The sequence below is a fragment of the Sorex araneus genome, chromosome 3, assembly GCF_027595985.1.
Source record: "Sorex araneus isolate mSorAra2 chromosome 3, mSorAra2.pri, whole genome shotgun sequence".
NCBI lineage: Eukaryota > Metazoa > Chordata > Mammalia > Eulipotyphla > Soricidae > Sorex > Sorex araneus.
The window spans coordinates 16,626,735-16,641,636 of NC_073304.1; positions in this window are offsets into that span (position 1 = coordinate 16,626,735).

The following is a 14,902-nucleotide window of genomic DNA, read 5'->3' on the forward strand; positions in this document are numbered from 1 at the left end:
TTTGGGGCCAGAGGAATCAAAAGAGCTATGCTTGGACTATCAGATGTCACTCAAGTGAGAGAAGGATCTGAAGTTCCAACCTCCATCAACGATCAAGAATCAGGGACTCTGTCTTGTTTACCAACGTGTCAAAAATCAGATGGGCTGGGAACCTAATGCGATTTAGAGATGACCACTGAACTAGAGCTGTTACCTACTGGATTCCACGGGATGTCAAAAAACCACATGGCTGCCCACCTACGAGATGGTCAGACTTCATCGTCAAATCCCTGAATGAACGGCTTGAGGCCCTTTGTGTTCCTGGAGTGAGCAGATACATTGGGCTACACAAGCATTCGACAGGGACAAATGGAGAAGTCACTGGCACCCACTCGAGCAAATCAAAGATTTTACAGGATGACAAGTAATACAAATGATTTATTTATTTATTTTTTGCTTTTGGGGCCACACTTAGTAATGCACAGTGGTTATTTCTGGCTCATGCACTCAGGAGTTACTGCTGGTGGTGCTTGGGGGACCATATGGAATGCTGGTAATCGAATCCAGATCCGCCTAGTGCAAGGCAAGTGCCCTATCCTCTGTGCTATCCCTTCTGTCCCAAATGAACACATATTGCCTTTCAATCTGCTGGAAATTCAGAGACATTTCTGCAATCATTTCCTTTCAATCGGGATTGTTTACAGTGAAATTAGATTGAGTTTTAAGTGAGCAAGAAGTTGGTCATCGTAAATCTCTCTGATTTCATCTTCTATTATCCGGAAACTACTTAAACCAGCACTAGGTATAAAATGAAAGTCAACATTTGCTCAGTAAATGGAGAGCAACTTATAAAAGGCTTTCTTTGTATGAAATTTTAAGATAAATGTAGATACATAAATAATATATCTGAAATAGTAGTTGTGAGTTGAATGTAGCATCGTGTCGATTTGGATACAGCTAATTATTTTTAATTTCATCCACAAAAGTTTAATAGATTGCATTTAAATTTTATGCATAATATATTCATGCATTTGCTTAATGAAGGCAAGCCAATATTTGTAATCAATAGCACTAAACTCTCTACATATTCTTTTTTGTCACCTGTGAGTCTTTCAATCTGGTCAAGGAGATTTTTCTTAATGAAGTTCTCATAAGTAAATAATAACAGAATTTTTATTTCTGACTTTTTTATGGTTGCCTTTACTCAGCCTTAGAAAAAGAATATGTAAAGAAAATATTCTAGAGCAAGAGACTCTTCATAGTATTGAAAAAAATGTTACAGACATTTCTGTTCTTATGCAGATTTTATTCTATGAAAAAGAATATACATATGCTCTGGAACATATAAACAAACTATATGTTGAATCTTTATTACACCCTGCTCTCTATAGATAATAGTATAGATATGTGCAACAAAAAAAAATCAATGGAAAATGAACATAAGGAAAATGAGCATGAGGAATATGTTACCTGAAGCAAAGTGAAGAGACCATTTAAAATGAGGCAATGAGTAACTGTTAAGTGTTTTTATACGAATTAGTTGGGGACCAGGATATAAAGAAGCAAGAAAGATTAATAAAAACTAACAAAGACTAACAAAACAGCAAACCACTGGTAGTCATTGATATCTGTAATTTGAAATATGGTTACTAGGAAATACTTCTTCATGAAAATGACACCTATTTGTAGATTTGAATAAGGTGAGAATGTGAGTCCTCCAGCTAAGCATCATAGTCTTCCAGGAAGGAATTAGCAATGGTAGGATCCTGAATTTAGGCAGGTCTGCTCTGGATACCACCAGGAAAACATTGTGTCTGCAGCTGACTGAGTAGAAACATTAAGTATTGAGGTGAACAAGGTGGAAAAGGTAGAGACCAGAATCTGTGTAGTCCTCCTTTCACTGGGGGATATGGGTCTTACTCTGAGCAAGATGGTGGGACACTAAATTTGTGTGTATATGTACACAAGTGTGCCTGTGTATGTGTGTGTGCGTATGTGCCAAATTAAGCCATAATCTGGCTTTTGTTCTTCCAAGTTGACTCAAATTTCAAGATTAGTAATAAATTGGTAGCCTACTATTAAAAACTATTGATGTAGTAATATCTTACTGTATTAAAAATTACTGTAAAACTCTGGCAAAACGTGTAGTTTTTGGACCTAAATTATCAATTATATGCTCAAGTGAGATTCAAAACATATGTTGAAAATAGAAAAAAAAAAGTAAAAGAGCTGAGATATTCCACGTGCTGCATTAAACAAGGAGATGATTCAAATTAGTTTTTACCTGCTTTTCTCAGACAGGGATGTGGAGATGGGAGGAATTTAGACATGTAAATGGACAGTCAGACATTAAATGTGGGGGCTGGAGCAATAGTACAGCAGGGAGGGTCTTTGCCTTGTACGCGGCAGACCAGGGTTTGATTCCTAGCATCCCATATGGTCCCCCAAGCACCAGCAGGAGTAATTCCTGAGTGCAGAGCCAGGAGTAACCCTTGTGCATTGACAGGTGTGACCCAAAAAGCAAAAAAATAAGAATAAAAACCAGAAATTAAATGTAGAAATAATCTGCTTATGTGTATTGCTAGAGAAAAATCTTCATGCTATTAAGTAGAGGTAGCAAAAAGGAGTGCCAAAACTGCTCTCTGGGTCAATCATACTTTACTAAATTTCACAGCAAAGGAAGACAGATGCCAAAGAAACAGGGGAGAGGCTATAAGTTTAGGGGAGTTTGTTGATCTGGAAGGTAAGAAGAGAGTGTTTGAAAGAGGAGAAATGATCAGCTGTGTCAATGCTGCTCCTGAATTCAGTTCGGAGAACTGACCTTTGGAATTAGCAGATCATTACAAGCCTTGGCAATCGTGGTGTTGGTGAAGTTGGTGATGAAAGGATGATTGCATTGTTAAGGAAGACAGATATAGTGAGTAGCAGGAGTGTTATATGGGACACAGAATGTGTTCATTTATTTTAAACAAGTTCAGTAATGATTGCAGGAAAATTTTGAATGGTTGAACATGCTATTATTTTCTGTAAATGGAGTCACTGAGTTTAGATTTAAAAAGTGCAGGCCACCGAAAATTAACACATAGAATAAAATTATCTCTTTTTTTTTCTTTTTGGGTCACACCCGGCAATGCACAGGGGTTACTCCTGGCTCTGCATTCAGGAACCACCCCTGGCAGTGCTCAGGGGACCATATGGGATTCTGGGAATTGAACCCGGGTCGGCCGCGTACAAGGCAAACGCCCTACCCGCTGTGCTATCGCTCCAGCCCGGAATAAAATTATCTCTTACAAAATACTCACATTCAAGAAAGTAATGGAAATTGTAGGTGGAAACATTATATAAACTGCAGAATATACATAATATATTATGTGCATTCATATTTATATTTACAATATGTTTATAACACACAGCATGAAAAACCTAAAATTGCAAAAGGTTTATTTATTGAAGCTTTTGAAGCGGAAAATACTTACAAATAGAAAAAGCAACGAATCAGAATTAGTGGAAGTATCTAGAAAATCAATGTATATCTGACAAAATCTCGTTTGCCCAAAGAGGACTCTGGCCCAGAAATCACTCAGCAGAACTGACTCGCACTAAAGAGCACTGGCCAAGCTTATTAGCCACATCAGTGGCTTTACAAGGAGACTATAAAGACAGGGTTTTCAAGGCTTTGGCTAGAGAATTGAAGCATCAACTTTCAAAGACACTGGAGATGTCAGATTATGCAAAACAGGCAGCTCAACTGAATTATTTTCCTAGAAGAAAAATAGTAGCAACAACTCCTAATTGCCTCAGAAACATAAAATTTGTTATTGAAAATATGCTATTTTGGGGGCTTTATTGAGAACATTGAACTATAGCAATGTATCGATTTTAGGTACGTATTATCATAACTCAGTCACAGCCATGTTCAAGGCCACTCTCCACACACTTGGACGAGCCTCAATCATGAAGGGACCGGCAGAGGAACCCAGGTATGCAGGACCCAGGTCTGAGATATCCCAGCCTGCTTGGATTTGTACTGGGCCTTCTCCAGCCACACCTGCATTTTCCAGTAACTTGCCAGCCACACCCACAAACTGTCCTCGGTGCCATGTAATCGCACCAATGGCCAACATCCAGAGACTATAAAACCAAGCTCCCGGAAGAGAGCCATGCAGAGTCTGTTGCCCTCTGCACCTGGCTGTCTTCACCTAGTCCCCTCGGAGGGGACGGGTTGCCTTTCCCTCCCTGCCCCAAGCAGAGCCTTGACAGTTGAAGACCTCCAGAACCCAGCCACAGCCACTCTCCACACATTTGGATGAGCCTCAAGCATGAAGGGACCGGCAGAAGAGCCAAGGTGTGTAGGAACTGGGGCTGAGGTCTCCAAGCCTACTTGAACTGAGACTGGGCCTTCTCCAGCCAGACCCCCCATTTTCCAGCCACATGAACAAACTGCCCTGGCGCTGTTTAATCCCACCAACGGCCAACATCCAGAGACTCTAAGACCAAGCTCCCGGAAGCTTTGTAGCCGCAACATGTAATAGCCTTGTTATCCCTCTTGAAGAACCTGACAAGCTACCAAGAGTTTATTGCTTTCATGAGAGAGCCTTGCAAGCTTCCCATGGTGTATTCATATCCCAAATACAGTAAAATATATATATGATACCTCTCAGAGAGCCCTGCAAGCTACTGAGAGTATCCCACCTGCACGGCAGGGCCTGGCAAGCTACTCATGGTGTATTCAATATGCCAAAAACAGTAATAATAGGTCTCATTCCACTGATTCTGAAAGAGCCTCCAATCATTGGGAAAGATGAGTAAGGAGAGGTTGCTAAAATCTCACGGCTGAGTGTAATAGAGACCTTACTGGTGCCCACTCAAATAAATCAACGAACAATGGGATGGCAGTGATACAGTGATACAGTGATCATTAATTATAACTCAACATCAATATATTCTACATTATATTCATAAAATACCAATTCTCTTCATGACATTCTTATTGATGTATACAGACTTTGTACCAAATTTTACAAATACTAATGCTTGCATAATATTTCATTCTATCAATGATTTAGAATTTAGTGTCAATTACTTTTTTATAATATTAACAAGCCTTAAGAAACCATGTTCATATAAGTAATTTTTTAAAAATTCCCTTTCAAATAAATAATACCAGCTGGAACATATTTTATGCCATTGAAAAACATTTCTAATAATCACCACGTTTTGGATATTCCTTTAGATATACCTTCTCAAAAATGAAGTCACTGCTTTGGAAGAAATGGTGAAGGAATGAAAATTGTAGGACTTGAGTTCTCAACTCATGAAATAGTTTACTCTTCAGAATATGCTTACAAGCAAGTAATTATTGTAAGTCATCCATGTTTCTCAGCATCCTACAATGGACAGGATAGCATCCCTCTAAGGTTGGCTATGGATCAATTGGCAACTGGCAAAGTTTTTAAGAATCCTCAAATCAAAACTATCCAACATGAATAACTTATAGTGCTGTGATAGAAAGATGCTTGTCTAAAATCATATTTTTCAACCCTTTGCTGACTGTCACTTCCTTTTATCTTGTTTCCATTTGGTCTTCTAGCCCCCAACCTACACCTTCCAGTTAGTATCTAAGTCTAACACTATGGATCCCTGTTTACATGATTTTTGCCACTGAAATATCCCAGAAGGGGAATATATGGGCCGTGGTTCAGAAATGCTGACTTACGCCTCTCTACTAAAAATAAATTGCAAAGGACTATGTAATCTGAAGACGTAATTAAATATGTAAAATGTGGAGTCCCAGATGATAATTTATTCATACTAAAATTTGAGAGGTACTAACTAGACAGAAATATTCCTAACACTACCAAAACTCTGGGTTTTGCAATTGTTCCAGATATAAAATGAGAAACTTTTTATAACACCCAAAAAGTTTTTTACTTATTCCTTTAAATTTGGAGGAAATGTGCTGAAGATGTGTTTGATTTAACAAAATACCAAATGACCATTGTTCTTATACATTTTTATACAATGGAAATGAATTCAAGATAAAATAATTCTTTTGTCAAAAAAACAATATTATATTTATAATCAAGAGTCCTATTATAACAGGAATAAAGTAACAGTGTTTGGTCTTTAGCTTTTCAAAGTTGAATTTAAACATTCACAAGACAAATCACATCTGCTAACACATCTGTGTCATACCCAATGTTATTTAAATATTGGTTCTATACATTTCACCACTTAATTTTGGATGAATTATTTTCCAAACATTAACAAAGTTCCTCATATTCTATTTTTCCTTTCCCATTTTGTATTCATTTAGAACCTTTTTTTCCGACTGACTCATCAACATGGAAGTGTAACAATTGTATCTAAAATATTACACATTTCCTGGATCAGTCCAAGGTGAACAGGCTCAAAGCAGGAGCCCTATGAGAATTAAGAAAGGAGTTAGAAATAAGAAAGAAAAAGCATGCCAGGGGTTTAACAGCTCCTGAACTGAGAGCTCTGATTGAACTCCATGTATAATATTTATTGCTTAGAACCATTTATCATAAAAAGCAGACTATTCTTTGGTTAAATGCCTAACTATCTACATATAGTTACATAAACATAACTATATATACATATACATATGACTTCTACATATCTGAAAGCCTTTACTTATAGGAATCATAGTCTTTGTAAAGGACTTTCAAACAGGAAGTTCTGAGTCAGAATTCCTTCTTAGGACACCAACATTCCTGTGGAAAGTTCCCATAAATAGCCCTTCCCGTATTTTCTTCTATCTATCTCTTTGGCTTCCAACAACATATATCAAAAGGTCAAACTCTTAGAATAAAATCTATCTGCTAATTTATTTTCAACTTAATCCAAACTATTCCCTCAGGATAAAGACCATTACAGTGTCAATTGAAAAACTTCAATTCATTAAAATGATCTCTAAACTCTATCAGCTTCAAGTATACAATTTTTTTTCATAAATGTAAAATAATATTATAAGGTTGTTACTCCGTAACCTGGTATTGCAAAGAAGATTACATCTGAGTAAACGTTATAATTTATTTAAATGCTGGTCAGTTCATACTTTTGAAAATTTACTGATCTATAGAAATTACTTTTAGGCTTAATTACATATCTTCTGATAATGATGTAAGCAGGTAGATTAGGGAACTGACTCCATGACAATGGAATTCCTCAGGAACAGTAAAATCCCTTCAGTCCTAAGGCTGTAATGGTCTTTATCCTGAGGGAATAGTTTGGATTAAGTTGAAAATAAATTAGCAGATAGATTTTATTCTAAGAGTTTGACCTTTTGATATCATCATTATCATCATCATCATCTTCCCTTTGATCGTCGAATTTATCAAGTGGTCTCAGTAATGTCTCCATTCATCCTCGTGGCTACAGCAACTAAGACCTGATAATACCTTTGTCCAGAGCTAGGAAGGACCAGAGAAGGCTTGTCCCACCCTCTAAGAGCAGATTCAGCAGAATGAAAGGTCATGAAAATGAGTTTCAAAGAAGACCATTCCAACTCTTCCACCCTTGGCAACCACTCAAGCGATGGACAGTTAGCTAGCTAGAAACCTGTGTGGAACAGCTTGAGAAAAACTCTATAAAACTCAACTTAAACAAAGGAAGCACATGCCTATGCCTCCCCAGCCCATGTGCTGCTGTATCCTTTTGGCCGAGTTTATGTGGTACTGGGTACCAATTTTCCATCACCCACATCTTTCCTCTTGAGATGCATACTGGGACTCTCTCTGTCTTTTGGAAAATCTGTGCTTTTTTTTTTTCGAGTTTTTTACTCTCTCTGCCTTTTCTCTCCCTCCTTTCCCCTTTCTGAAAACCTCCAAATAAAACCTGTGTTTACTTCACTTTTCCTCTACTCCTGACATTTTGTTTTTAATAAGACAAAGACCTGTAAGGACTGGGTAAGGCCTACGACTGGTTTTTCTTTTCTGAAAAGAGTCTTCCCAGCTGGTCCTAGGATGGCAGAGGTGGATGAGAGGTAAATGACCATCTCTTCTCTGCTTCACATAAGCCATCTATTGGGGATCACTGACTTTAATAAGCATATAATGTGGCAAAGGTATTTAAAGTTTTTGCATGAGATTATATTTACTACTTAATTCAACATGCTGATTCACAAACTTTCTAACTTTTATAATCTTATTGAGGTAATGTTGGTTCACTATACTTTATCTTTTATATAGCTTCATCTCTCTTTTTTTAGCTCCATCACTCAAATATGAAGCTCTTTTACCCACCTCTAAGTTATTCCACTCCATCCATTCATATCTTCCTGCTCATACCCCTTGGTAACTGCAGTTCTTTTGTTTGGCTTTGTTTGGCTCAGGTTTTTAATTTTCCTTGCATTGATTTTTCTATGCTCCAGATGTGAGTGACATCATTTGAATTTGTCTTTTTTCTGATTTATTTCACTCTCCTCAATCCACCCAGTTCCATTTGTGCTATTGTAAAATGGTAATTTTACATTTTCTTATAGCTGACTATAATTGCTTTTGATGTTATCAGTGATGCAATAAGTTATGCAATAGCATATTTAGAGTTCATAAATTTAAAGTTTTCCCCAACATTGCATTTTGAGACTAACTTATAATATTTTTTCTGTTCGTGGAAGGTCATATAATCACCTCTACGGATTTAGTGGTCTTCATCAATTCCTTCCCCACTTGTATATACTCCTAGCTGTTTATATGAAGTTTGATCAGTGTAGAATGAAGGAAGTCTCCTAATGGAAACGCAGGTCACATAAGGGTGGGAATTAGGTTATTGGTGATAGGAAGTTTTGTTTCTTCGAAATCAGGGCAGATAAAGAACATACATAGACTAATTTTGTAAAAAAGGAAAATGGGCTATTACTTCTTTTATAACACGTGTGTTATAGTAATATTAGTGCAAATATATGTTACTTATTATTTTCTATGTATATAAAGATTAATGTATACAACTATTTCACACTTACTTATGAACTCCTATTAATGAAAAAAGAAGTGAAACTTTTTAAAACCCATTTGCTCTTGATTGAAAACCATGTATTTAGAAGACTTATAATTATAATTAAATATTTTATTATGGCTTTGCTTTAAGGGGTTTACCATCCAGGAGCTCTCAGGGCTGACTTGGTGCTTTATGAGGGCTCCAGGTGTTACTGGGGACAATTTGTTACCACCATTGAACCTGGGCCTCCCTCATGCACAAGCTATGCTCTAGCCCTTTGAAATATCTCCAGGAACATTGATGAATAGAGTTAAGGAGTGTTATAAATTATATATTAATCAGTGTGGTGGAAGAAAAGATGTTCTTAAAATTTTTAATTACTTTGAAGGTTAGGAAAATACTAATCCAGGAGAGAAATAAAAGAATATGTATGATAGCTATTTTCAAGCACTAAGTTGCACATGGATAACTAATTTAGATTGATCCAAACTACTTTAGAGTTGTCCAAAGAGTGTTAATAGGAACAAAGAAGAAGGATATAAATTACATTTATAAAACAGATTATGTTTTATAATCCATGGTGATTATATGCATTTATTCTTGAGAAAGTTATTTGGCAAAGAAAATATCGTTTAGGACAAAACAGAAATAACAAAAGAATTTTAAATGCTAGGAACATTAGAAATAATGTAGAACAAAATTTTGAATGTAATGAAAGATTAAATTGCAAGTTATATCCAAAATAACTGTAAATTTTAGATCTAATGAAATGGAAGTTTGGAGAAATAAAGGCGACTGAAGTTATACTTACTGTCAGATGCTTTGGACCTGAAAATTAATTTTAAATTTTAAAAAAAGCAATATTTCAATATACCCATGTCTTAAAATTAAGAGATTTAATAAAGACTATTAAACTTTAGATTCTTGTAAAAATATTTCTAAGATTGATTTGAATAATTATCTCCAAACATTCTTGTTTGCTCAACAATAATAAGTATTAGATGTCATTATCAAAACATAAAACAAAAAACTTGGACTTCCTTGAGTCCAGAGCAATAGTATGTAGATCGGGCATTTGCCTTCCACTGAGCTGACCCAGGTTTGAATCTCAGCACCCATATGGTCTCCTGAGCACCACAGGAGTGATTCCTGACTACTACCAAACAAAAACTTGGACTTTAGTATTTTCAAGTATATATATATATACATATATACACACATATATGTATATATATATATATATATATATAGAGAGAGAGAGAGAGAGAGAGAGAGAGCTACAGCACAGTGGGTAGGATGGTTGCCTTGCATGTCGCCAACTGGGCTTTGATTCTTCTGTCCCTCTCGGAGAGCCCAGCGAGCTACCAAGAGTATCCCGCCCACACAGCAGAGCCTGGTAAGCTCCTTGTGGTGTATACAATATGCAAAAAAAAGTAACAACAATTCCCACATTGGAGACATTACTAGTGCCTGTTAGAGCAAATCAATGAACAAAGGGATGGCAGTGCAACAGTGCTATATAAACACATGCTTATGAATAATACACATTGTAAAACTAATCTTATGTACTTTAAAAATATTTCAAATAGAAATTCTATAAGCATAAGTTAAGCTAAGGAATATGAAACATATTTAAATCAATCTTATGTCCTTCCTTAATAGTACAAAGTTATTTTACTTTTAAATGATACCAAATGTTTTGGCTCTCACCTAACATAAATTATATTGAGAAGTAGTAAAAATGATGACTCCATGCTATAAAGACACTCAGAAAAAATATACAAAGAAAAATATTTGCGTTGCTTATAATGAAAAGTAGAAATCTTGACTTCCAATATATGCCAATATTTCTGGGAGGTGTCCCGCAGTGCTCAGGAGGCATGAATACTTCCCAGCGGATCTCTGGCGGTTAGTTCAAGGTTAAGGGCTCAAAGAAGCTGTGCTTCTCCATGCTGCTGAGGATTACCCTGGCCATTCCCAAGCAATGTCCCAGGGACCCCCTGAACTCTACACTTCAAGGCTCAGGTAAACATGTGTTACCATGTATTAAATGGATTTAGCAGCATTCAAGAGCAGTCAGTGTCTTATTCCTGTACTCTCTCTCTCTCTCTCTCTGATCTCTGTCTTAATAATTAAAAAAAAATGTGGTCCTGTTCTTTTCAGATGAATGCCTAAGTCATACATAGGACTGAATTTAGAAAAAAATTGACCTAGAATAATCAACGTCCCTGGTATTTTATTATTGTAGTAGTAATCTATATGTTTTAAATGATCTATGTTTAAATTGCTTGTCTCTGTTGTCAGAGTTCATTTACTTCTGATTACACAGTGTATTTGATGCCAGAGAATCATAATAAAGAACCACTTGATGAAGTCATACTGCTCCTTCACATGCTTTAATGCTGTAGGTAACACTTTTGACAAATTGGCAACTGATCAAAGCTGGTGGGGTTGACTGTGATGTCAGTGTTAATGTGTGCATGTGTATGTGTGTGTGTGTTTGAGAGAGAGAGATTTTTTCCTTTTTCCAACACTTATTATATGTGTGCCTCATTTTATACTATGTTACTGAGTATTACAATAACCTCATTACATTTAATAAAGCACATACATTTGAATGTCATATTTCATAATTCTATTAAATTGAAGGATGTAGATATATTCACATATATATGCATGTGTACATATGCATGTGTATTTATATATTGTACATATATTCATTTGATTATTTGGCAGAATTTTGATACACTTAATTTTTATTTACGAACTATTTTTCTAATCATATAAAGTCTTACTTGTTTTATTTAATTTTTTTTTTTTTGGAGCCATACCCAGTGGTGCTCTGGTTTGTTTCTGGCTCTCTGCTTAGGCATCACTCCTAGTGGGGCTTGATGATCCATACATAGTGTTAGGAATTTGAACGTGGGATAGCCATGTACATGAAAGGCAACATACCCACTACACTATCACTCTGGCCCTCAGATGAAGTCATTTTGTGTGACAACATAATTTTTTTAATATATGATTTTAATCTATTAGATAATGAGAAAAATGGGGTAGTCTCAAATACTTCAATATTTTACAACTAAATTTTTCAGGGCAGAGAGTCTCTTGCCCGAACGCCTGGCGGTCCTCCCCGGGGCTCCTCGGAGGGGATGGGCTCCAGCTTCCCTCCCCACTCTGAGCAGAGCTCCCGGAGGCCTAGGATCACCAGAACCTAGCTACAACCATGCTCGAGGCCCCTCTCCACACGTTCAGACAGGCCTCACGCATGAAGGTACCCACAGAGGAACCCAGGTGTGTGTAATCCCATCAATGGCCAACATCCAGAGACTTAGAAGCGAGCTTCCAGATATCTTGTAGCCTACTTCTCCCTCTGGGAGAAACTGACAAGCTTCTGAGAGTTTCCTGCCCACATGGGACAGCCTTGTAAGCTTTCCATGGTGTATCTATATGCTAAATCCAGTAACAAGCTGGATCCCATTCCACTGACCCTGAAAGAGCCTCCAGTGAGATGTCATTGGGAGGGCTGAGTCGAGAGAGACTTCTAAGATCTCAGGGAAAGGACACATGGAGAGGTTACTGAACCCGCTCGAGAAATCGATGATTTAAGGGATTTTGTTATCGTGATCGTGAAATTTTTCAGATAAATTAATTTCAATAAGTTATGTACTTAACATTTAGAATGTTCTGTAAAATGAATAAGACATCACATATTAGGCTTTAAGGAACCTACCAAAGTCAATCTTTTAAGTTAATTCTGTTAGAAATTTTACAAAGAAAACATAGAAACAATCATTTTTTTCTGGTCTTCAAAATTTCACAGTAGCTTTGAACTCTAGTGATTTTTTTGTTTTGTCTTGGACTCTAGTGTTATTTTTGTTTTGTTTTGGACTCTAGTTATTTTGTTTTATTTTGGACTCTAGTGTTATTTTGTTTGTCTGTTATTTCCATGTGTCTGTAATTAGCAAAATAATTTAAACTGGTCTCTAAAGTCTATGTTCCTTCTTATCAGATGTTTTTTTTTCTGGATTCAATAAATCAAGAGTGCAAAATTAACTTCATCGTCTCTAGTTTGTCTACTTTGAGCTATATACTTACTACAGTTTCCTAAATTCATTAATTCAGTAGCTGGCATATTAAGTTATGTTTATCATCAATTATTTTTGGCAGAATCACCAAAGCCTTCAAAGAAGTTGAATTGGTTAAAGCACACAATAGTTTCTGGGATACAAAAATAGACATCAGGAATATGATGTAGCTGATCATTTCAGAGTGTTTAACAAATTTCTGGTAAAGGTATTAATCCCAGTAATTCTCAAAAGAAATTAACATCATCAAAAAATATCGGAAGTCTTTGCTTTAGAGTTAACTGGTTTAGTCCTAATTTTTTTTTGTTTTTGGGTCACACCCAGCAATTCTCAGGGGTTACTCCTGGCTCCGCACTCAGAAATTACTCCTGGCAGTGCTTGGGGGACCATATGGGATGCCGGGGGTTGAACCCCTGTCGACTGCGTGCAAGGCAAAATGCCCTACCTGCTGTGCTATCTGCTGGACCCTTTAATCCTAATTTTTTTATCTTTCCCCATTTGACAAAATATTCTTTCATTTTGATCATTTTTCTTGGACAATGCTTCTGTATTTCAAATCAGTTTCCTCTTAATTTGAATTTTGAAAAACTTTCAATATATTAGTAAAGAAATGAAGTATTCTACCTCAGACTGGGATTGTAAACATTTGAATGAAGGTCCAGGTGACACATTGTATACGGTAGCACTGTCTGTAACACTGTTGTCCAGTTGTTCATAGATTTGCTGGAGTGGGCACCAGCAACATCTCCATTATGAGGCTTGTTGTTAGTGTTTTTGCATATCAAATACCACCCGTAGCTTGCCAGGTTCTGCCATGTGGGCGGAATACTCTTGGTAGCTTGCCAGGCTCTCTGAGAAGGATGGAGAATTTGAACCTGCATTGGCTGCATGTAAGGCAAACATTTTACCTGCTGTGCTAAACTTAGTATACATTGTATACACATTGTATACACTAATCTAGAACCTCCAACAGTGAAATTATTATCAATTCTGTGGTATATTATAATTCTAATTTACACATAACTCATCATCTTTTCTTTTTATTTCTTCATTGTATTTAATTCCTTCATTAATCTTGACTTGGCATACCCTTGAATGGCCTTGAATTCACATATGTTTAATATCATTTTAGTTTCAATTTTTATAGTAACTTAAAATTATTATATCTATATTTTTCAGTTTTCTGGGAAAATTCAGGTAAATTCACCTTTTTAAGTGAGAATGTTATAAGCCTATAAATTTGGTGTTCTAGAAAAAACTGCGAGCAAACTCTTAGCATGGATTCTGAGAGTTGTTATAGGTCCTGTTTCATTTGAAAATGTTTAAATTCATGATTAATTTCCTCAAAGCAAAGAGTTTTCACGTTAAAATTGTCCATGATGTAATTAATACATGAAACCTTGTTTTTTTTTAAATTTTTGTTTGTTTGTGTTATGACGACTTCAAAGTTCCTGCAAAGGAATTATTATCTCCTTCTGCAAAATCTAGTTAGCCCCACAGCAGAAGAGTTGAGGCAGAAGAAATGTGATAGGTACACATTTGATGTACTTATTGCTATATTCCAGATCAGATCCAAATATCATTTCACTTAATCCTTAGAAAATTAAGCTATGTTACAACCATGTTCTTTCTCATGAGTAAAGCCAAAACATATCAATAAAGTTAGTTCTTCTTATGATTTTATTAGTGGCAATTGGGCTGAAGCAATAGCACAGCGGGTAGGGCATTCACTTTACATGCGGCCAACATGGGTTCAATTCCTCCACCCCCTCAGAGAGCCCGGCAAGCTATCGAGAGTATCTCACCCGCACAGTAGAGCCTGGCAAGCTCCCCATAGCTTATTCGATATGCCAAAAACAGTAACAACAAGT